We start from the raw sequence: 23,881 nt of genomic DNA on the forward strand, positions 1-23,881 counted from the left end.
AGAAATAGAATTACCATCTGATCCAGCAATCCCACTTCTGGGCATATACCCAGAGAAAACCGTATTTCAAAAAGGCACATTCACCACAATGTTCGTTGCAGCACTATTTACAATAGCCAGGTAATGGAAGCAACCTAAATGCCCACAGACAGATGAATGGATAAAGATGTGGTACATATATAAAATGGAATATGACTCGGCCATAAAAAGGAATGAAACTGGGTCATTTGTAGAGACATCGATGGATCGAGAGACTGTCATACAGAATGAAGTAAGTCAGAAAGAGGAAAACAAATATTGTCTATTAATGCATATATGTGGAGCCTAAAAATGGTACAGATGAACTGGTTTGCAGGGAAGAAATAGAGACACAGAGGTAGAGAACAAACGTATGGACACCAAGTGTGGGAAGCCATGGGGTGGTGGTGGTGGGATGAGTTGGGAGATTGGGATTGACCTGTATACATGTATATGCATAAAATACATAACTAATAATAACGTGCTGTATAAAAACATAAATAAAATTAAATTTCAAAATTTTAAAAAATAAAATTTAAAAATAAAACAGAAAAAATTCTTCCCGTCACACAGATGTATTTATAGGAATGAATTATTTCCATGCTTATATTTATAAATACATAAAAGTGGAATAAAATCTAACTTGAACCAAAAAAGAAAAAAAAATTGAACCCACGAGTTATACAGAGGAAAACCCTATCAGGGCACTTGCTCCAGCGGTAAACAATTCTGAAATTGGTCAGAGGTGGGGAACCATCTCCCATACAGCCAGCCACCCACCCCCCACACAAGGAGCGTCCTCATTGAAAAGCTGGGGGACCGTGCCGAGGCATCTGTGAGTAAACGTGAGCTGAGCCCCAGGCCCGCTGCTTCTGATCTGTTCCCACCCTTTCCAGGTAAAACACCTGAATATGTACAAGGGCTTGAAAGCCTAGAGGAAGGACCGTGGAGCCACACCAGCGACAGCACGCAGGCCAACATGGTGCCTGCAGGCCAGCCAGCGTGGTCCTGGCCCCGGGCGCTCTTCCAGAAGCTTTCCATTGCCCTGCCTGAGATACCCCTCCTGTCCCGGCCCCCACTGCTTTTTTCCTTCCTCACCTCTGTCCGGAGAGAAATTCCAGCGGAAGGTATGGGTGACACATCCTCTTCTTTACAGGCGGCAGCCTGGCAACTCCTGCAGAAAGGCCAGCAGAACCCCACTCACACCGGGCCACCCACAAAGCTGTGGCCCCTCACTCCCTCCCACCAGCACAGCCCCGAGACTGCTGACGGGGCAGAGAATATGGAGTCAGGCACAGCTTCAGGGGCTATTGCTGCCTGCAGCTCTGTTTATATTGATCTCAACGAGGCACACCTGGGGAGGGCGGGCCGGCAGGGTAAGGCTGCCCAGGTCAGCTAATCCACAACCCTCAGGGAATCACATTGTTGAAAATGGACCCCGCTAAGGCAGAAGAGAAGCCAAGGGAAAAAAGGACACAATGCCATTTGCAGCACCGTAGATGAGTCTAGAAGTAATCACGTGACTTGTAGTAAGTCAGAAAGTGAAAGACACATATCATATCATATCACTTATAGGTGTTACCTAAAAATGGATACCAGGGCAGATATTTCCACGGAGAAGGGCAATCACAGATTCATTAAACAAACTTATGGTTCACCAATGGAAAGGTGTGAGGATTGGTTTCATTACGATATCGGGGTTAACAGACATATACAAACACAGGTGACATATATAATCACCAAAGACCTACAGAATACCAAGAGAGGACTACTCAACATTCTGTCATAACGTACATGGGAAAAGGATCCCAAGAAGAACAGTCATCTGTATATGTGTAAAAGAACCACATCTTCCACACCTACAACAAGCCAAACATTGTAATCAAACTTGCTGTAATAAAAAATAAAAACTTAAATTAAAAACACGAACAAGAAGTAGTGAGACAAACGTGAGGGGCTTTCTCCTGGTACATTCCATTCTAAACTCCAATCTAGAACACCACTTCCACTGAGGCTCTCTTGCCCTAGTAACCAGATTTGGTAAGGGTGAACTGCTGCCACCTTGTGGCCGTTTCACACAACAGCAGCTTTAATCCCAACGCTAATGGTCAGTTGATATTCAAAATCATTGCAGGCCTGTAAATGACACCTGCCCTGAAAACAAATCCTGGGGTCACATATCGACCAAAAAATTCAAAGGACGTCCATATTTCAAAACGACCGTTTCAAAAGGCATATTTTACGCACATTAGTGTTCTGCTTCTTTTCCTTTCTTTCCTTTTTTGTTAAAAAAAACGGGAATGGAAAAAGGCATCCCTAGGGATGGGTGAAAATCGTTGCAAACGAATCAATGGACACAGGTTTAATCTCCAATATATATAAACAGCTCATGCAGCTTATTATTAAAAAAACAAACAAACCCAAAAAAATGGGCAGAAGATCTAAAGAGACGTTTCTTCAAAGGAGACACAGAGATGGCCAAGACGCACATGAAAAGCTGCTCAACAGCACTAATTATTAGAGAAATGCAAATCAAAACTACAATGAGGTATCACCTCACACCTGTTAGAATCGGCATCATCAGAAAATCTACAAACAACCAATTCTGGGGAGGGTGTGGACAAAAGGAGCCCTCTTCCACTATTGGTGGGAATGTAAATTGATACAGTCACTATGGAGAACAGTATGGAGTTTCCTTAAAAAAACTAGAAATAGAATTACCATCGGATCCAGCAATCCCACTTCTGGGCATATACCCAGAGAAAACCGTATTTCAAAAAGGCACATTCACCACAATGTTCGTTGCAGCACTATTTACAATAGCCAGGTAATGGAAGCAACCTAAATGCCCACAGACAGATGAATGGATATAGATGTGGTACATATATAAAATGGAATATGACTCGGCCATAAAAATGAATGAAACTGGGTCATTTGTAGAGACATCGATGGATCGAGAGACTGTCATACAGAATGAAGTAAGTCAGAAAGAGGAAAACAAATATTGTATATTAATGCATATATGTGGAGCCTAAAAATGGTACAGATGAACTGGTTTGCAGGGAACAAATAGAGACACAGAGGTAGAGAACAAACGTATGGACACCAAGTGTGGGAAGCCATGGGGTGGTGGTGGTGGGATGAGTTGGGAGATTGGGATTGACCTGTATACATGTATATGCATAAAATACATAACTAATAATAACGTGCTGTATAAAAACATAAATAAAATTAAATTTCAAAATTTTAAAAAATAAAATTTAAAAATAAAACAGAAAAAATTCTTCCCATCACACAGATGTATTTATAGGAAAGAATTATTTCCATGCTTATATCTATAAATACATAAAAGGGGAATAAAATCTAACTTGAACCATAAAAGAAAAAAAAAACCTGAACCCAGGAGTTATACAGAGGAAAACCCTATCAGGGCACTTGCTCCAGTGGTAAACAATTCTGAAATTGGTCAGAGGTGGGGAACCATCTCCCATACAGCCAGCAACCCACCCCCCACACAAGGAGCGTCCTCATTGCAAAGCTGGGGGACTGTGCCGAGGCATCTGTGAGTAAACGTGAGCTGAGCCCCAGGCCAGCTGCTGCTGATCTGTTCCCACCCTTTCCAGGTAAAACACCTGAATATGTACAAGGGCTTGAAAGCCTAGAGGAAGGACCGTGGAGCCACACCAGCGACAGCACGCAGGCCAACTTGGTGCCTGCAGGCCAGCCAGCGTGGTCCTGGACCCTGGCGCTCTTCCAGAAGCTTTCCATTGCCCTGCCTGAGATACCCCTCCTGTCCCGGCCCCCACTGCTTTTTTCCTTCCTCACCTCTGTCCGGAGAGAAATTCCAGCGGAAGGTATGGGTGACACATCCTCTTCTTTACAGGCGGCAGCCTGGCAACTCCTGCAGAAAGGCCAGCAGAACCCCACTCACACTGGGCCACCCACAAAGCTGTGGCCCCTCACTCCCTCCCACCAGCACAGCCCCGAGACTGCTGACGGGGCAGAGAATATGGAGTCAGGCACAACTTCAGGGGCTATTGCTGCCTGGAGCGCTGATTATATTGATCTCAACGAGGCACACCTGGGGAGGGCGGGCCGGCAGGGTAAGGCTGCCCAGGTCAGCTAATCCACAACCCTCAGGGAATCACATTGTTGAAAATGGACCCCGCTAAGGCAGAAGAGAAGCCAAGGGAAAAAAGGATACAATGCCATTTGCAGCACCATAGATGAGTCTAGAAGTAATCACGTGACTTGTAGTAAGTCAGAAAGTGAAAGACACACATCATATCATATCACTTATAGGTGTTACCTAAAAATGGATACCAGGGCAGATATTTCCACGGAGAAGGGCAATCACAGATTCATTAAACAAACTTATGGTTCACCAATGGAAAGGTGTGAGGATTGGTTTCATTACGATATCGGGGTTAACAGACATATACAAACACAGGTGACATATATAATCACCAAAGACCTACAGAATACCAAGAGAGGACTACTCAACATTCTGTCATAACGTACATGGGAAAAGGATCCCAAGAAGAACAGTCATCTGTATATGTGTAAAAGAACCACATCTTCCACACCTACAACAAGCCAAACATTGTAATCAAACTTGCTGTAATAAAAAATATAAACTTAAATTAAAAACACGAACAAGAAGTAGTGAGACAAACGTGAGGGGCTTTCTCCTGGTACATTCCATTCTAAACTCCAATCTAGAACACCACTTCCACTGAGGCTCTCTTGCCCTAGTAACCAGATTTGGTAAGGGTGAACTGCTGCCACCTTGTGGCCGTTTCACACAACAGCAGCTTTAATCCCAACGCTAATGGTCAGTTGATATTCAAAATCATTGCAGGCCTGTAAATGACACCTGCCCTGAAAACAAATCCTGGGGTCACATATCGACCAAAAAATTCAAAGGATGTCCATATTTCAAAACGACCGTTTCAAAAGGCATATTTTACGCACATTAGTGTTCTGCTTCTTTTCCTTTCTTTCCTTTTTTGTTAAAAAAAACGGGAATGGAAAAAGGCATCCCTCAGGATGGGTGAAAATCGTTGCAAACGAATCAATGGACACAGGTTTAATCTCCAATATATATAAACAGCTCATGCAGCTTAATATTAAAAAAACAAACAACCCCCAAAAAAATGGGCAGAAGATCTAAAGAGACGTTTCTTCAAAGGAGACACAGAGATGGCCAAGACGCACATGAAAAGCTGCTCAACAGCACTAATTATTAGAGAAATGCAAATCAAAACTACAATGAGGTATCACCTCACACCTGTTAAAATCGGCATCATCAGAAATTCTACAAACAACCAATTCTGGGGAGGGTGTGGACAAAAGGAGCCCTCTTCCACTATTGGTGGGAATGTAAATTGATACAGTCACTATGGAGAACAGTATGGAGTTTCCTTAAAAAAAATAGAAATAGAATTACCATCTGATCCAGCAATCCCACTTCTGGGCATATACCCAGAGAAAACCGTATTTCAAAAAGGCACATTCACCACAATGTTCGTTGCAGCACTATTTACAATAGCCAGGTAATGGAATCAACCTAAATGCCCACAGACAGATGAATGGATAAAGATGTGGTACATATATAAAATGGAATATGACTCGGCCATAAAAAGGAATGAAACTGGGTCATTTGTAGAGACATCGATGGATCGAGAGACTGTCATACAGAATGAAGTAAGTCAGAAAGAGGAAAACAAATATTGTCTATTAATGCATATATGTGGAGCCTAAAAATGGTACAGATGAACTGGTTTGCAGGGAAGAAATAGAGACACAGAGGTAGAGAACAAACGTATGGACACCAAGTGTGGGAAGCCATGGGGTGGTGGTGGTGGGATGAGTTGGGAGTTTGGGATTGACCTGTATACATGTATATACATAAAATACATAACTAATAATAACGTGCTGTATAAAAAAATAAATAAAGTTAAATTTCAAAATTTTAAAAAACAAAATTTAAAAATAAAACAGAAAAAATTCTTCCCATCACACAGATGTATTTATAGAAAAGAATTATTTCCATGCTTATATCTAAAAATACATAAGAGGGGAATAAAATCTAACTTGAACCATAAAAGAAAAAAAAAAACCTGAACCCAGGAGTTATACAGAGGAAAACCCTATCAGGGCACTTGCTCCAGTGGTAAACAATTCTGAAATTGGTCAGAGGTGGGGAACCATCACCCATACAGCCAGCAACCCACCCCCCACGCAAGGAGCGTCCTCATTGCAAAGCTGGGGGACCGTGCCAAGGTATCTGTGAGTAAACGTGAGCTGAGCCCCAGGCCAGCTGCTGCTGAACTGTTCCCACCCTTTCCAGGTAAAACACCTGAATATGTACAAGGGCTTGAAAGCCTACAGGAAGGACTGTGGAGCCACACCAGCGACAGCACACAGGCCAACTTGGTGCCTGCAGGCCAGCCAGCGTGGTCCTGGCCCCGGCGCTCTTCCAGAAGCTTTCCATTGCCCTGCCTGAGATACCCATCTGTCCCGGCCCCCACTGCTTTTTTCCTTCCTCACCTCTGTCCGGAGAGAAATTCCAGCGGAAGGTATGGGTGACACATCCTCTTCTTTACAGGCGGCAGCCTGGCAACTCCTGCAGAAAGGCCAGCAGAACCCCACTCACACCGGGCCACCCACAAAGCTGTGGCCCCTCACTCCCTCCCACCAGCACAGCCCCGAGACTGCTGACGGGGCAGAGAATATGGAGTCAGGCACAACTTCAGAGGCTACTGCTGCCTGGAGCGCTGTTTATATTGACCTCAACGAGGCACACCTGAGGAGGGCAGGCCGGCAGTGTAAGGCTGCCCAGGTCAGCTAATCCACAACCCTCAGGGAATCACATTGTTGAAAATGGACCCCGCAAAGGCAGAAGAAGAGCCAAGGAAAAAAAGGACAAAATGCCATTTGCAGCCCCTTAGATGAGTCTAGAAGTAATCACGTGACTTGTAGTAAGTCAGAAAGTGAAAGACACATATCATATCACTTAGAGGTGTTACCTAAAAATGGATACCAGGGCAGATATTTCCACGGAGAAGGGCAATCACAGATTCATTAAACAAACTTATGGTTCACCAATGGAAAGTTGTGAGGATTGGTTTCATTACGATATCGGGGTTAACAGACATATACAAACACAGGTGACATATATAATCACCAAAGACCTACAGAATACCAAGAGAGGACTACTCAACATTCTGTCATAACGTACATGGGAAAAGGATCCTAAGAAGAACAGTCATCTGTATATGTGTAAAAGAACCACATCTTCCACACCTACAACAAGCCAAACATTGTAATCAAACTTGCTGTAATAAAAAATAAAAAATTAAATTAAAAACACGAACAAGAAATAGTGAGACAAACGTGAGGGGCTTTCTCCTGGCACATTCCATTCTAATCTCCAATCTAGAACACCACTTCCACTGAGGCTCTCTTGCCCTAGTAACCAGATTTGGTAAGGGTGAACTGCTGCCACCTTGTGGCCGTTTCACACAACAGCAGCTTTAATCCCAACGCTAATGGTCAGTTGATATTCAAAATCATTGCAGGCCTGTAAATGACACCTGCCCTGAAAACAAGTCCTGGGGTCACATATCCACCAAAAAATTCAAAGGACGTCCATATTTCAAAACGACCGTTTCAAAAGGCATATTTTACGCACATTAGTGTTCTGCTTCTTTTCCTTTCTTTCCTTTTTTGTTAAAAAACACGGGAATGGAAAAAGGCATCCCTCAGAATGGGCGAAAATCGTTGCAAACGAATCAATGGACACAGGTTTAATCTCCAATATATATAAACAGCTCATGCAGCTTAATATTAAAAAAACAAACAACCCAAAAAAATTGGGCAGAAGATCTAAAGAGACGTTTCTTCAAAGGAGACACAGAGATGGCCAAGACGCACATGAAAAGCTGCTCAACAGCACTAATTATTAGAGAAATGCAAATCAAAACTACAATGAGGTATCACCTCACACCTGTTAGAATCGGCATCATCAGAAAATCTACAAACAACCAATTCTGGGGAGGGTGTGGACAAAAGGAGCCCTCTTCCACTATTGGTGGGAATGTAAATTGATACAGTCACTATGGAGAACAGTATGGAGTTTCCTTAAAAAAACTAGAAATAGAATTACCATCGGATCCAGCAATCCCACTTCTGGGCATATACCCAGAGAAAACCGTATTTCAAAAAGGCACATTCACCACAATGTTCGTTGCAGCACTATTTACAATAGCCAGGTAATGGAAGCAACCTAAATGCCCACAGACAGATGAATGGATAAAGATGTGGTACATATATAAAATGGAATATGACTCGGCCATAAAAAGGAATGAAACTGGGTCATTTGTAGAGACATCAATGGATCGAGAGACTGTCATACAGAATGAAGTAAGTCAGAAAGAGGAAAACAAATATTGTCTATTAATGCATATATGTGGAGCCTAAAAATGGTACAGATGAACTGGTTTGCAGGGAAGAAATAGAGACACAGAGGTAGAGAACAAACGTATGGACACCAAGTGTGGGAAGCCAAGGGGTGGTGGTGGTGGGATGAGTTGGGAGATTGGGATTGACCTGTATACATGTATATGCATAAAATACATAACTAATAATAACGTGCTGTATAAAAACATAAATAAAATTAAATTTCAAAATTTTAAAAAATAAAATTTAAAAATAAAACAGAAAAAATTCTTCCCATCACACAGATGTATTTATAGGAAAGTATTATTTCCATGCTTATATCTATAAACACATAAAAGGGGAATAAAATCTAACTTGAACCATAAAAGAAAAAAAAAAACCTGAACCCAGGAGTTATACAGAGGAAAACCCTATCAGGGCACTTGCTCCAGTGGTAAACAATTCTGAAATTGGTCAGAGGTGGGGAACCATCTCCCATACAGCCAGCAACCCACCCCCCACGCAAGGAGCGTCCTCATTGCAAAGCTGGGGGACCGTGCCGAGGCATCTGTGAGTAAACGTGAGCTGAGCCCCAGGCCAGCTGCTGCTGAACTGTTCCCACCCTTTCCAGGTAAAACACCTGAATATGTACAAGGGCTTGAAAGCCTACAGGAAGGACCGTGGAGCCACACCAGCGACAGCACACAGGCCAACTTGGTGCCTGCAGGCCAGCCAGCGTGGTCCTGGCCCCGGCGCTCTTCCAGAAGCTTTCCATTGCCCTGCCTGAGATACGCATCCTGTCCCGGACCCCACTGCTTTTTTCCTTCCTCACCTCTGTCCGGAGAGAAATTCCAGCGGAAGGTATGGGTGACACATCCTCTTCTTTACAGGCGGCAGCCTGGCAACTCCTGCAGAAAGGCCAGCAGAACCCCACTCACACCGGGCCACCCACAAAGCTGTGGCCCCTCACTCCCTCCCACCAGCACAGCCCCGAGACTGCTGACGGGGCAGAGAATATGGAGTCAGGCACAGCTTCAGAGGCTACTGCTGCCTGGAACGCTGTTTATATTGACCTCAACGAGGCACACCTGGGGAGGGCAGGCCGGCAGTGTAAGGCTGCCCAGGTCAGCTAATCCACAACCCACTGGGAATCACATTGTTGAAAATGGACCCCTCAAAGGCAGAAGAGAAGCCAAGGGAAAAAAGGACAAAATGCCATTTGCAGCCCCTAGATGAGTCTAGAAGTAATCACGTGACTTGTAGTAAGTCAGAAAGTGAAAGACACATATCATATCACTTAGAGGTGTTACCTAAAAATGGATACCAGGGCAGATATTTCCACGGAGAAGGGCAATCACAGATTCATTAAACAAACTTATGGTTCACCAATGGAAAGGTGTGAGGATTGGTTTCATTATGATATCGGGGTTAACAGACATATACAAACACAGGTGACATATATAATCACCAAAGACCTACAGAATACCAAGAGAGGACTACTCAACATTCTGTCATAACGTACATGGGAAAAGGATCCCAAGAAGAACAGTCATCTGTATATGTGTAAAAGAACCACACCTTCCACACCTACAACAAGCCAAACATTGTAATCAAAATTGCTGTAATAAAAAATAAGAAATTAAATTAAAAACACGAACAAGAAGTAGTGAGACAAACGTGAGGGGCTTTCTCCTGGTACATTCCATTCTAAACTCCAATCTAGAACACCACTTCCACTGAGGCTCTCTTGCCCTAGTAACCAGATTTGGTAAGGGTGAACTGCTGCCACCTTGTGGCCGTTTCACACAACAGCAGCTTTAATCCCAACGCTAATGGTCAGTTGATATTCAAAATCATTGCAGGCCTGTAAATGACACCTGCCCTGAAAACAAATCCTGGGGTCACATATCGACCAAAAAATTCAAAGGACGTCCATATTTCAAAACGACCGTTTCAAAAGGCATATTTTACGCACATTAGTGTTCTGCTTCTTTTCCTTTCTTTCCTTTTTTGTTAAAAAACACGGGAATGGAAAAAGGCATCCCTCAGAATGGGCGAAAATCGTTGCAGACGAATCAATGGAGAGAGGTTTAATCTCCAATATATATAAACAGCTCATGCAGCTTAATATTAAAAAAACAAACAACCCAAAAAAAATGGGCAGAAGATCTAAAGAGACGTTTCTTCAAAGGAGACACAGAGATGGCCAAGACGCACATGAAAAGCTGCTCAACAGCACTAATTATTAGAGAAATGCAAATCAAAACTACAATGAGGTATCACCTCACACCTGTTAGAATCGGCATCATCAGAAAATCTACAAACAACCAATTCTGGGGAGGGTGTGGACAAAAGGAGCCCTCTTCCACTATTGGTGGGAATGTAAATTGATACAGTCACTATGGAGAACAGTATGGAGTTTCCTTAAAAAAATTAGAAATAGAATTACCATCTGATCCAGCAATCCCACTTCTGGGCATATACCCAGAGAAAACCGTATTTCAAAAAGGCACATTCACCACAATGTTCGTTGCAGCACTATTTACAATAGCCAGGTAATGGAAGCAACCTAAATGCCCACAGACAGATGAATGGATAAAGATGTGGTACATATATAAAATGGAATATGACTCGGCCATAAAAAGGAATGAAACTGGGTCATTTGTAGAGACATCGATGGATCGAGAGACTGTCATACAGAATGAAGTAAGTCAGAAAGAGGAAAACAAATATTGTATATTAATGCATATATGTGGAGCCTAAAAATGGTACAGATGAACTGGTTTGCAGGGAAGAAATAGAGACACAGAGGTAGAGAACAAACGTATGGACACCAAGTGTGGGAAGCCATGGGGTGGTGGTGGTGGGATGAGTTGGGAGTTTGGGATTCACCTGTATACATGTATATGCATAAAATACATAACTAATAATAACGTGCTGTATAAAAAAATAAATAAAATTTCAAAATTTTAAAAAATAAAATTTAAAAATAAAACAGAAAAAAGTTCTTCCCGTCACACAGATGTATTTATAGGAATGAATTATTTCCATGCTTATATCTATAAATACATAAAAGAGGAATAACATCTAACTTGAAGCATAAAAGAAAAAAAAAGTGAACCCACGAGTTATACAGAGGAAAACCCTATCACGGCACTTGCTCCAGTGTTAAACAATTCTGAAATTGGTCAGAGGTGGGGAACCATCTCCCATACAGCCAGCAACCCACCCCCCACGCAAGGAGCGTCCTCATTGCAAAGCTGGGGGACCGTGCCGAGGCATCTGTGAGTAAACGTGAGCTGAGCCCCAGGCCAGCTGCTGCTGAACTGTTCCCACCCTTTCCAGGTAAAACACCTGAATATGTACAAGGGCTTGAAAGCCTAGAGGAAGGACCGTGGAGCCACACCAGCGACAGCACGCAGGCCATCTTGGTGCCTGCAGGCCAGCCAGCATGGTCCTGGCCCCTGGCGCTCTTCCAGAAGCTTTCCATTGCCCTGCCTGTGATACCCCTCCTGTCCCGGCCCCCACTGCTTTTTTCCTTCCTCACCTCTGTCCGGAGAGAAATTCCAGCGGAATGTATGGGTGACACATCCTCTTCTTTACAGGCGGCAGCATGGGAACACCTGCAGAAAGGCCAGCAGAGCCCCACTCACACCGGGACACCCACAAATCTGTGGCCCCTCACCCCCTCCCACCAGCACAGCCCCGAGACTGCTGACGGGGCAGAGAATATGGAGTCAGGCACAACTTCAGGGGCTATTGCTGCGTGGAGCTCTGTTTATATTGATCTCAACGAGGCACACCTGGGGAGGGCGGGCCGGCAGGGTAAGGCTGCCCAGGTCAGCTAATCCACAACCCTCAGGGAATCACATTGTTGAAAATGGACCCCGCTAAGGCAGAAGAGAAGCCAAGTGAAAAAATGACACAATGCCATTTGCAGAACCGTAGATGAGTCTAGAAGTAATCACGTGACATGTAGTAAGTCAGAAAGTGAAAGACACATATCATATCATATCACTTATAGGTGTTACCTAGAAATGGATACCAGGGCAGATATTTCCACGGAGAAGGGCAATCACAGATTCATTAAACAAACTTATGGTTCACCAATGGAAAGGTGTGAGGACTGGTTTCATTACGATATCGGGGTTAAGAGACATATACAAACACAGGTGACATATATAATCACCAAAGACCTACGGAATACCAAGTGAGGACTACTCAACATTCTGTCATAACGTACATGGGAAAAGGATCCCAGGAAGAACAGACATCTGTATGTGTGTAAAAGAACCACATCTTCCACACCTACAACAAGCCAAACATTGTAATCAAACTTGCTGTAATAATAAATAAAATAATTAAATTAAAAACACGAACAAGAAGTAGTGAGACAAACGTGAGGGGCTTTCTCCTGGTACATTCCATTCTAAACTCCAATCTAGAACACCACTTCCACTGAGGCTCTCTTGCCCTAGTAACCAGATTTGGTAAGGGTGAACTGCTGCCACCTTGTGGCCGTTTCACACAACAGCAGCTTTAATCCCAACGCTAATGGTCAGTTGATATTCAAAATCATTGCAGGCCTGTAAATGACACCTGCCCTGAAAACAAATCCTGGGGTCACATATCGACCAAAAAATTCAAAGGACGTCCATATTTCAAAACGACCATTTCAAAAGGCATATTTTACGCACATTAGTGTTCTGTTTCTTTTCCTTTCTTTCCTTTTTTGTTAAAAAAAACGGGAATGGAAAAAGGCATCCCTCAGAATGGGCGAAAATCGTTGCAAACGAATCAATGGACAAATGTTTAAACTCCAATATATATAAACAGCACATGCAGCTTAATATTACTAAAACAAACAACCCAATACAAAAATGGGCAGAAGATCTAAATAGACGTTTCTTCAAAGAAGACACAGAGATGGCCAAGACGCACATGAAAAGCTGCTCAACATCACTAATTGTTAGAGAAATGCAAATCAAAACTACAATAAGGTATGACGTCACACCCATTAGAGTCGGCATCATCAGAAAATCTACAAACAAAAATTCTGGGGAGGGTGTGGACAAAAGGAACCCTCTTCCACTATTGGTGGGAATGTAAATTGATACTGTCACTATGGAGAACAGTATGGAGGTTCCTTAAAAAAACTAGAAATAGAATTACCATCTGATCCAGCAATCCCACTTCTGGGCATATACCCAGAGAAAACCGTAAATCAAAAAGGCACATTCACCACAATGTTCATTGCAGCACTATTTACAATAGCCAGGTAATGGAAGCAACCTAAATGCCCACAGACAGAAGAACGGATAAAGATGTGGTACATATATAAAATGGAGTATTACTCAACCATATAAAGGAATGAAACTGGGTCATTTGTAGAGAACTCGATGTATCTAGAGACTGTCATACAGAGTGGAGTAAGTCAGAAACAGAAAAACAAATATTGTATATTAATGCCTATATTTGGTACCTATAAAAGTGGTACAGATGAACTTGTTTGCAGGGCAGAAATAGAGACACACAGGTAGAGAACAAACGTATGGACACAAATAGGGGGCAGCCATGGGGTGGTGGTGGTGGTGGGATGAGTTGGGAGATTGGGATTGACCTGTATACATGTAAATGCATAAAATACATAACTAATAATAACCTGCTGTATAAGAAAATAAATTTAAATTTCAAAATTTTTAAAAATAAAACAGAAAAATGTTCTTGCATTCACACAGATGTATTTATATGAATGACTTATTTCCATGCTTATATCTATAAATACATAAAAGAGGAATAAAATTTAACTTGAAACAATGGAGAAAAAAAAATAACCTGAACCCAACAGTTATACAGAGGAAAACCCTATCAAGGCACTTACTCCAGCGGTAAACAATTCTGAAATTGGTCAGATGTGGAGAATCATTTCCAATACAGCCAGCAGCCCCACCCCACGCAAGGAGGGTCTTCATTGCAAAGCTGCGGGACCGTGCCGAGGCTTCTGTGAGTAAACGTGAGCTGAGCCCCAGGCCAGCTGCTGCTGAACTGTTCCCACCCTTCCCAGGTAAAACACCTGAATATGTACAAGGGCTTGAAAGCCTAGAGGAAGGGCAGTGGAGTCACACCAGCGACAGCACACAGGCCCACTTGGTGCCTGCAGGCCAGCCAGGATGGTCCTGGCCACAGGCGCTCTTCTGGAAGCTTTCCATTTTCCTGCCTGAGATACCCCTCCTATCCCGGCCGCCACTCCTTTTTTTCCTTCCTCACCTCAGCCCGGAGAGAAATTTCATCAGACGTTATGGGTGACGCATCCTCTTCTTTACAGGTGGCAGCCTGGCAACTCCTAAGCCTTGCCGTTACCTAACCCTAACCCTAGCCCGGAACGGAAACCCACCACCAGCCCTATACCATTCCCTACGCCGTAGCCTATTCCTGGCCCGTACGCAGGCACTGAACCTTTCATCAGCACGTATCCTGACCCTGCCATTTTGCCGTACCCTCACCTGTGCCCTAAGCCTTGCCGTTCCCTAACCCTAACCCTAGCCCGGAACGGAAACCCACCAAAAGACCTACACCTTACCCCCAAGCCGTAGCCTACTCCTAGTCCATACGAGGGCACTAATTTGTGCGTCAGCACGTAGCCTGACCTTCCCACATTACCGTAACGTCACCTGTGCCCTAAGCCTTGCTGTTCCCTTACACTAACCCTAGCCCGGAACGGAAACCCACCACCAGCCCTACACCTAACCCCCAACCCGTGGCCTACACCTGGCCGGTACGCTGGCACTGACCCGTGCGTCAGCACGTAGCCTGACCCTCCCACGTTTCCGTACCCTCACCTGTGCCCAAAGCCTTGCCGTTCCCTAACCCTAACCCTAGCCCGGAACGGAAACCCACCACCAGCCCTAGACCTTACCCTACGACATAGCCTACTCCTGGCCTGTACGCTGGCACTGGCCCATCCGTCAGCACGTAGCCTGACGCTCCCACGTTTCCGTACCCTCACCTGTGCCCTAAGCCTTGCCGTTCCCTAACCCTAACCCTAGCCCCCAACTGAAATGCCCCACCAGCCCTACAACTTACCCCCAGGCCGTAGCCTACTCCTGGCCCGTATTCTGGCACTGACACGTGCGTCAGCACGTAGCCTGACGCTTCCACGTTTCCGTACCCTCACCTGTGCCCTAAGCCTTTCCGTTCCCTATCCCTAACCCTAGCCCAGAAAGGAAACCCACCACCAGCCATACACCTTTCTCTACGACGTAGCCTACTCCTGGCCCGTACGCTAGCATTGACACGTGCATTAGCACGTAGCCTGAACCTCCAACTTTTCTGTACCCTCACCTGAGCCCTAAGCCTTGCCGTTCCCTAACACTAACCCTAGCCCGGAACGGAAACCCATGACAAGCCCTAGATCTTACCCTACCCCGTAGCCTACTCCTTGCCCGTACGCTGGCACTGACCCGTGCGTCAGCACATAGCCTGACCCTCCCACGTTTCCGTTCCCTCACCTATGCCCTAAGCCTTGCCGTTCCCTAACCCTAACCGTACCCCGCAATGAAAACCCACCAACAGCCCTACACGTTACCCTACACCGTAGCCTACTCCTGGCCCGTACGCTGGCACTGACCCATGCATCAGTACGTAGCCTGACCCTCCCACGTTTCCGTACCCGCACATGTGCCCAAGCCTTGACGTTCCCTAACCCTAACCCTAGCCCGAAACGGAAACCCACCACCATCCCTAGACATTACCCTACGCCGTAGCCTACTCCTGGCGTGTACGTTGGCACTGACACTTTCATCAGCACGTAGCCTGACACTCCCACGTTTCCGTACCCTCACCTGTGCCCTAAGCCTTGCCGTTCACTAACCCTAACCCTAGCCCAGAACAGAAACCCACCACCAGCCCTACAACTTACCCCCAAGGCGTAGCCTACTCCTGGTCCATACGCTGGCACTGACCCGTGCGTCAGAACGTATCCTGACCCTGCCACGTTGCCGTACCCTCACCTGTGCCCTAAGCCTTGCCGTTCCCTAACCCTAACCCTAGCCCGGAATGGAAAAGCACCACAAGCCCTACAGCTTACCCCCAAGCCGTAGCCTACTCCTGGTCCATACGCTGGAACTGAACTGTGTGTCAGCACGTAGCCTGACCTTCCAACATTACCGTACCCTCACCTGTGCCCTAAGCCTTGCTGTTCCCTAACACTAACCCTAGCCTGGAACAGAAACCCACCACCAGCCATACACCTTAACCTACGCCGCAGCCTACTCCTGGCCCATATGCTGGCACTGACCCGTGCGTCAGCACGTAGCCTAACCCTCCCACGTTTCCGTACCCTCACCTGTGCCCTAAGCCTTGACGTTCCCTAACCCTAACCCTAGCCCGGAACAGAAACCCACCACCAGCCCTAAACCTTTCCCTACTGGGTAGCCTACTCCTCGCCCATACGCTCGCACTGACACGTGCGTCAGCATGTAGTATGACCCTCCGACGTTTCCGTACACTCACCTGTGCCCTAAGCCTTGCCGTTCCCTAACCCTAACCCTAGCCCGGAACGGAAACCCACCACCAACCCTACACCTTTCCCTACGCCGTAGCCTATTCCTGGCCCGTACGCAGGCACTGACCCTTTCATCAGCACGTAGCCTGACCCTCCCACGTTTCCGTACCCACACCTGTGCCCTAAGCCTTGCCGTTCCCTAACCCTAACCCTAGCCCGGAACGGAAACCCACCACCAGCCCTAAACCTTTCCCTACGCCGTAGCCTACTCCTGGCCCGTACAGTGGCACTGACCCGTGCGTCAGCATGTAGACAGACACCCCCAAGTTTCCATACCCTCACCTGGGCCCTAAACCTTGCCGTTACCTAACCCTAACCCTAGCCCGGAACGGAAACCCACCACCAGCCCTACAACTAACGCACAAGCCATAGCCTAGTCCGGGCCCGTACGCTGACACTGACCCATGCGGCAGCACGTAGCCTGACCCTCCCACGTTTCTGTACCCTCACCTGTGCCCTAAGCCTTGCCGTTGCCTAAACCTAACCCTAGCCCGAAACGGAAAACCACCACCAGCCCTACAACTTACCCCCAAGACGTAGCCTACTCCTGGTCCGTACACTGGCACTGACCCGTGCGTCAGCACGTAGCCTGACCCTCCCACCTTTCCGTAACCTCACCTGTGCCCTAAACCTTGCCTTTCCCTAACCCTAACCCTAGCCCGCAACGGAAACCCACCACCAGCCCTAGACCATTCCCTACACCGTAGCCTACACCTGGCCCGTACGCTGGCACTGACCCATGCGTCAGCACGTAGCCTGACCCTCCCACGTTTCCGTACCCTCACCTGTGATCTATGCCTTGCCGTTCCCTAAACCTAACCCTAGCACAGAACGGAAACCCACCTCCAGCCCTACACCTTACCCTATGCCGTAGCCTACACCTACCCCGTACGTTGGCACTGACCCGTGCGTCAGCACGTAGCCTGACCCGGCCACGTTTCCGTACCCTCACCTGTGCCCTAAGCCCTGACGTTCCCTTACCCTAACCCTAGCCCGGAACGGAAACCAACCACCAGCCCTACACCTTACCCCCAAGCTGTAGCCTACTCCTGGCCCGTATGCTGGCACTGACCCGTGCGTCAGCACGAAGCCTGACCCTCCCACGTTTCCGTACCCTCACCTTGCCCTATGCCTTGCCGTTCCCTAACCCTAACCCTAGCACAGAACGGAAACCCACCTCCAGCCCTATACCTTACCCTACGCTGTAGCCTACTGCTGGCCCGTATGCTGGCACTGACCCATGCGTAAGCACGTAGCCTGACCCTCCCACGTTTCCGTACCCTCACCTGTGCCCTAAGCCTTGACGTTCCCTAACCATAACCCTAGCCCAGAACGGAAAACCACCACCAGCCCTAGACCTTACCCTATGGCGTAGCCTACTCCTGGCCTGTACGCTGACACTGACACGTGCGTCAGCATGTAGCCTGACGCTCCCACGTTTCCGTACCCTCACCTGTGCCCTAAGTTTTGCCGTTCCCTAACCCTAACCCTAGCCCGGAACGGAAACCCACCACCAGCCCTAAACCTTTCCCTACACCGTAGCCTACTCCTGGCCCGTACGCTGGCACTGACCCGTGCGTCAGCATGTAGACTGACACCCCACATTTCCATACCCTCACCTGGGCCCTAAACCTTGCCGTTCCCCAACACTAACCCTAGCCCGGAATGGAAACCCACCACCAGCCCTAAAACTTACCCCTATGCCATAGCCTACTCCTGGCCCGTACACAGGCACTGACCCGTGCGTCAGCACGTAGCCTGACCCTCCCACTTTTCCGTACCCTCAGCTAAGCCCTAAGCCTTGGCCTTCCCTAACTCTAACCCAAGCCCGGAACGGAATCCCACCACCAGCCCTACACCTTAACATATGCCGTAGCCTATTCCTGGCCCGTATGCTGGCACTGACACCTGCGTCAGCACGTAGCCTGACCCTCCCACGTTTCCGTACCCTCACCTGTGCCCTAAGCCTTGCCGTTCCCTAACCCTAACCCTAGCCAGGAACGGAAACCCACCAGAAGCCCTAAACCTTACAATACGCCGGAGCCCAATCATGGCCCGTACGCTGGCACTGACCCGTGAGTCAGCACGTAGCCTGACCCTCCCACGTTTCCGTAACCTCACCTGTGCCCTACGCTTTGCCATCCCCTAACCCTAACTGTAGCCCAAAAGGGAAACAGCCCTACACATTACCCTACGCCGTAGCCTACTCCTGGCCGGTACGCTGGCACTGACACGTGCATCAGCATGAAGCCTGACCCTCCCACGTTTCCGTACCCTCACCTGTGCCCTAAGCCTTGCCGTTCCCTAAACATAACCCAAGCCGGAACGGAATCCCACCACCAGCCCTACACATTACCGTATGCCGTAGCCTATTCCTGGCCCGTACGCTGGCACTGACACGTGCGTCAGCATGTAGCCTGACCCTCACACGTTTCCGTACCCTCACCTGTGCCCTAAGCCTTGCCGTTCCCTAACCCTAACACTAGCCCGGAACGGAAACCCACCACAAGCCCTACACCTTACCATACGCCATAGCCTACTCCTGGACCGTACGCTGGCACTGACCCGTGAGTCAGCACGTAGCCTGACGCTCCCACGTTTCCGTACCCTCACCTGTGCCCTAAGCCTTGCTGTTCCCTCACCCTATCCCTAGCCAGGAACGGAACCCCACCAGCAGCCCTAAACCTTACCCTACGCCGTAGCCTACTCCTGGCCCGTACGCTGGCACTGACCCGTGCGTCAGCACGTAGCCTGACCCTCACACGTTTCCGTACCCTCACCTGTGCCCTAAGCGTTGCCGTTCCCTAACCCTAACCCTAGTCCGGAACGGAAACCCACCACCAGCCCTACAGCTTACCACCAAGCCATAGCCTATTCCTGGCCCGTACGCTGGCACTGACCCGTGCGTCAGCATGTAGCCTGAACCTCCCACGTTTCCGTACCCTCACCTGTGCCCTAAGCCTTGCCGTTCCCTAACCCTAACCCTAGCCCCGAACGGAAACCCAACAGCAACCCTACACCTAACCCCCAAGCCGTAGCCTACTCCTGGCTTGTTCGCTGGAACTGACCCGTGCATCGACACATAACCTGACCCTCCACCGTTTCCGTACCCTCACCTGTGCTCTAAGCCTTGCCGTTCCCTAACCCTAACCCTAGCCATGAACGGAAACCAACCACCAGCCCTACACCTTACCCCCAAGCCGTAGGCTACTCCTGGACCTTACGCTGGCACTGACCCGTGCGTCAGCACGTAGCCTGACCCTCCCACGTTTGCGGACCCTCACCTGTGCCCTAAGCCTTGCCATTCCCTAACCCTAACCCTAGCCCGGAACGGAAACCCAGCACCAGCCCTACACCTTTCCCTACGCCGTAGCCTATTCCTGGCCCATACGCAGGCACTGACCCTTTCATCAGCACGTAGCCTGACCCTCCCACGTTTCTGTACCCTCACCTGTGCCCTAAGCCTTGCCGTTCCCTAACCCTAACCCTAGCCCGGAACGGAAACCCAACACCAGCCCTACACCTTACCCCCAAGCCGTAGCCTACTCCTGGTCCATACGCTGGCACTGACCTGTGCGTCAGCACGTAGCCTGAACTTCCCACATTACCGTACCCTCACCTGTGCCCTAAGCCTTGCCGTTCCCTAACCCTAACCCTAGTACGGAACGGAAACACACCACAAGCCCTACACCTAACCCCCAAGCCATAGCCTAATGCTGGCCCGTACGCTGGCACTGACCCATGCGTCAGCACATAGCCTGCCCCTCCCACGTTTCCGTACCCTCACCTGTGCCCCAAGCCTTGCTGTTCCCTAACACTAAACCTTGCCTTGAACGGAAACCCACCACCAGCCCTACACCTAACCACCAAGCCGTAGCCTACTCCTGGCCCGTACGCTGGCACTGACCCGTGCGTCAGCACGTAGCCTGACCCTCCCACGTTTCCGTATCCTCACCTGTGCCCTAAGCCTTGCCGTTCCCTAACCCTAAACCTAGCCCGGAACGGAAACCCACCGCGAGCCCTAGACCTTACCCTACGCCGTAGCCTATTGCTGGCCTGTACGCTGGCACTGACCCATGCGTCAGCAGGTAGCCTGACACTCCCACGTTTCTGTACCCTCACCTATGCCCTAAGCATTGCCGTTCCGTAACCCTAACCCTAGCCCGGAACGGAAACCCACCACCAGCCCTACACCTTACCCTACGCCGTAGCCTACTCCTGGCCCGAACGCTGGCACTGACCCATGCGTCAGCACGTGGCCTGACCCTCCCACTTTTCCGTACCCTCACCTGTTCCCTAAGCCTTGCCGTTCCCTAACCCTAACCCTAGCCCGAAACGGAAACCCACCACCAGCCCTATACCTTACCCTACGCCGTAGCCTACTCCTGTCCCGTACGCTGGCACTGACCCGTGCGTCAGCACGTAGCCTGACCTTCCCACATTTCCGTACCCTCACCTGTGCCCTAAGCCTTGCTGTTCCCTAACCCTATACCTAGTATGGAACGGAAACCCTCCACCAGCCCTACACCTAACGCCCAAACAATAGCCTACTCCTGGCCCGTACGCTGGCACTGACCCGTGCATCGACACGTAACCTGACCCTCACCCGTTTCCGTACCCTCACCTGTGCCCTAAGCCTTACCGTTCCCTAACCCTAACCCTAGCCCGGAATGGAAACCCACCATCAGCCCTACAACTAACCCCGAAGCCTTAGCCTAATCCTGGCTGGTATGCTGGCACTGACACGTGCGTCAGCACGTAGCCTGACCCTCACAGTTTTCCTTACCCTCACCTGTGCCCTAAGCCTTGCCGTTCCCTAACACTAACCCTAGCCCAGAACAGAAACCCACCACCCGCCCTAAACTCTACCCTACGCCTTAGCCTATTCCTGGCCCTTACGCTGGCACTGACACATGCGTCAGCACGTAGCCTGACCCTCCCACGTTTCCGTACCCTCACCTGTGCCCTAAGCCTTGACGTTCCCTAACCCTAACGCTAGCCCGGAACAGAGACCCACCACCAGCCCTACACCTTACCACCACGCCGTAGCCTGCTCCTGGCCCATATGCTGGCATTGAGCCGTGTGTCAGCACGTAGCCTGACCCACCCACGATTCCGAAACCTCACATGTGCCCTAAGCCTTGCCGTTCCCCAATCCTAATCCTAGCCCGGAACGGAAACCCACCCCCCCAGCCCTACACCTTACCCTATGCCGTAGCCTACACCTGGACCGTACGCGGGCACTGACCTGTGCTTCAGCATGTAGCCTGACCCTCCCATTTTACCGTAACCTCACCTGTGCCCTAAGCCTTGCCGTTCCCTAACTCTAACCCTAGCCCGGAACGGAAACCCACCACCAGCCCTAATCCTAACCCACAAGCCGTGGCTTACTCCTGGCCCGTACGCTGGCACTGACCCGTGAGTCAGCACGTAGCCTGACCCTCCCACGTTTCCGTACCATCACCTGTTCCCTAAGCCTTGCCGTTCCCTAAACCTAACCCTAGCCCGGCACAGAAACCCACCAACAGCCCTACACTTTACCCTACGCCGTAGCCTACTCCGGGCCCGAACGCTGGCACTGACCCGTGCGTCAGCACGTAGCCTGACCCTCCCACGTTTCCATACCCTCACCTGTGCCCTAAGCCTTGCTGTTCCCTAACCATAACCCTAGCCCGGAACGGAAACCCACCACCAGCCCTAAACCTTACCCACAAGCCGTAGCCTACACCTGGCCCGTACACTGGCACTGACCCGTGCGTCAGCACGTAGCCTGACCCTCCCACTTTTCTGTACCCTTACCTGAGCCCTAAGACTTGCCGTTCCCTAACCCTAACCCTAGACCGGAACGGAATCCCACCACCAGCCCTACACCTTACCATATGCCGTAGCCTACTCCTGGCCGGTACGCTGCCACTGAGCCGTGCATCAGCACGTAGCCTGACCCTCCCACGTTTCCGTACCCTCACCTATGCCCTAAGCCTTGCTCTTCCCTAACACTAACCCTAGCCCGGAACGGAAACCCACCACCAGCCCTTCACTAACCCCCAAGCCGTAGCCTACTCCTGGTCGGTACGATGGCACTGACCCGTGCGTCAGAACGTAGCCTGACCCTCCCACGTTTCCGTACCCTCACCTGGGCCCTAAGCCTTGCCTTTCCCTATCCCTAACCCTAGCCCGGTACGGAAACCCACCACGAGCCCTAAACCTTAACCTACGCCGTAGCCTACTCCTGGCCTGTACGCTGGCACTGACCCATGCGTCAGCACGTAGCCTGACTCTCCCACGTTTCCGTACCCTCACCTGTGCCCTAAGCCTTGCCGTTCCCTAACTCTAACCCTAGCCCGGAACGGAAACCCACCACCAGCCCTAATCCTAACCCACAAGCCGTGGCTTACTCCTGGCCCGTACGCTGGCACTGACCCGTGCGTCAGCACGTAGCCTGACCCTCCCACGTTTCCGTACCATCACCTGTGCCCTAAGCCTTGCCGTTCCCTAACCCTAACCCTAGCCCGGCACAGAAAACCACCACCAGCCCTACACTTTACCCTACGCCGTAGTCTACTCCGGGCCCGAATGCTGGCACTGACCCGTGCGTCAGCACGTAGCCTGACCCTCCCACGTTTCCGTACCCTCACCTGTGCCCTAAGCCTTGCTGTTCCCTAACCATAACCCTAGCCCGGAACGGAAACCCACCACCAGCCCTAAACCTTACCCACAAGCCGTAGCCTACACCTGGCCCGTACACTGGCACTGACCCGTGCGTCAGCACGTAGCCTGACCCTCCCACTTTTCTGTACCCTTACCTGAGCCCTAAGACTTGCTGTTCCCTAACCCTAACCCTAGACCGGAACGGAATCC

This window comes from Mesoplodon mirus, assembly GCF_964341445.2.
Source record: "Mesoplodon mirus genome assembly, chromosome: 9".
Classification (NCBI taxonomy): domain Eukaryota; kingdom Metazoa; phylum Chordata; class Mammalia; order Artiodactyla; family Ziphiidae; genus Mesoplodon; species Mesoplodon mirus.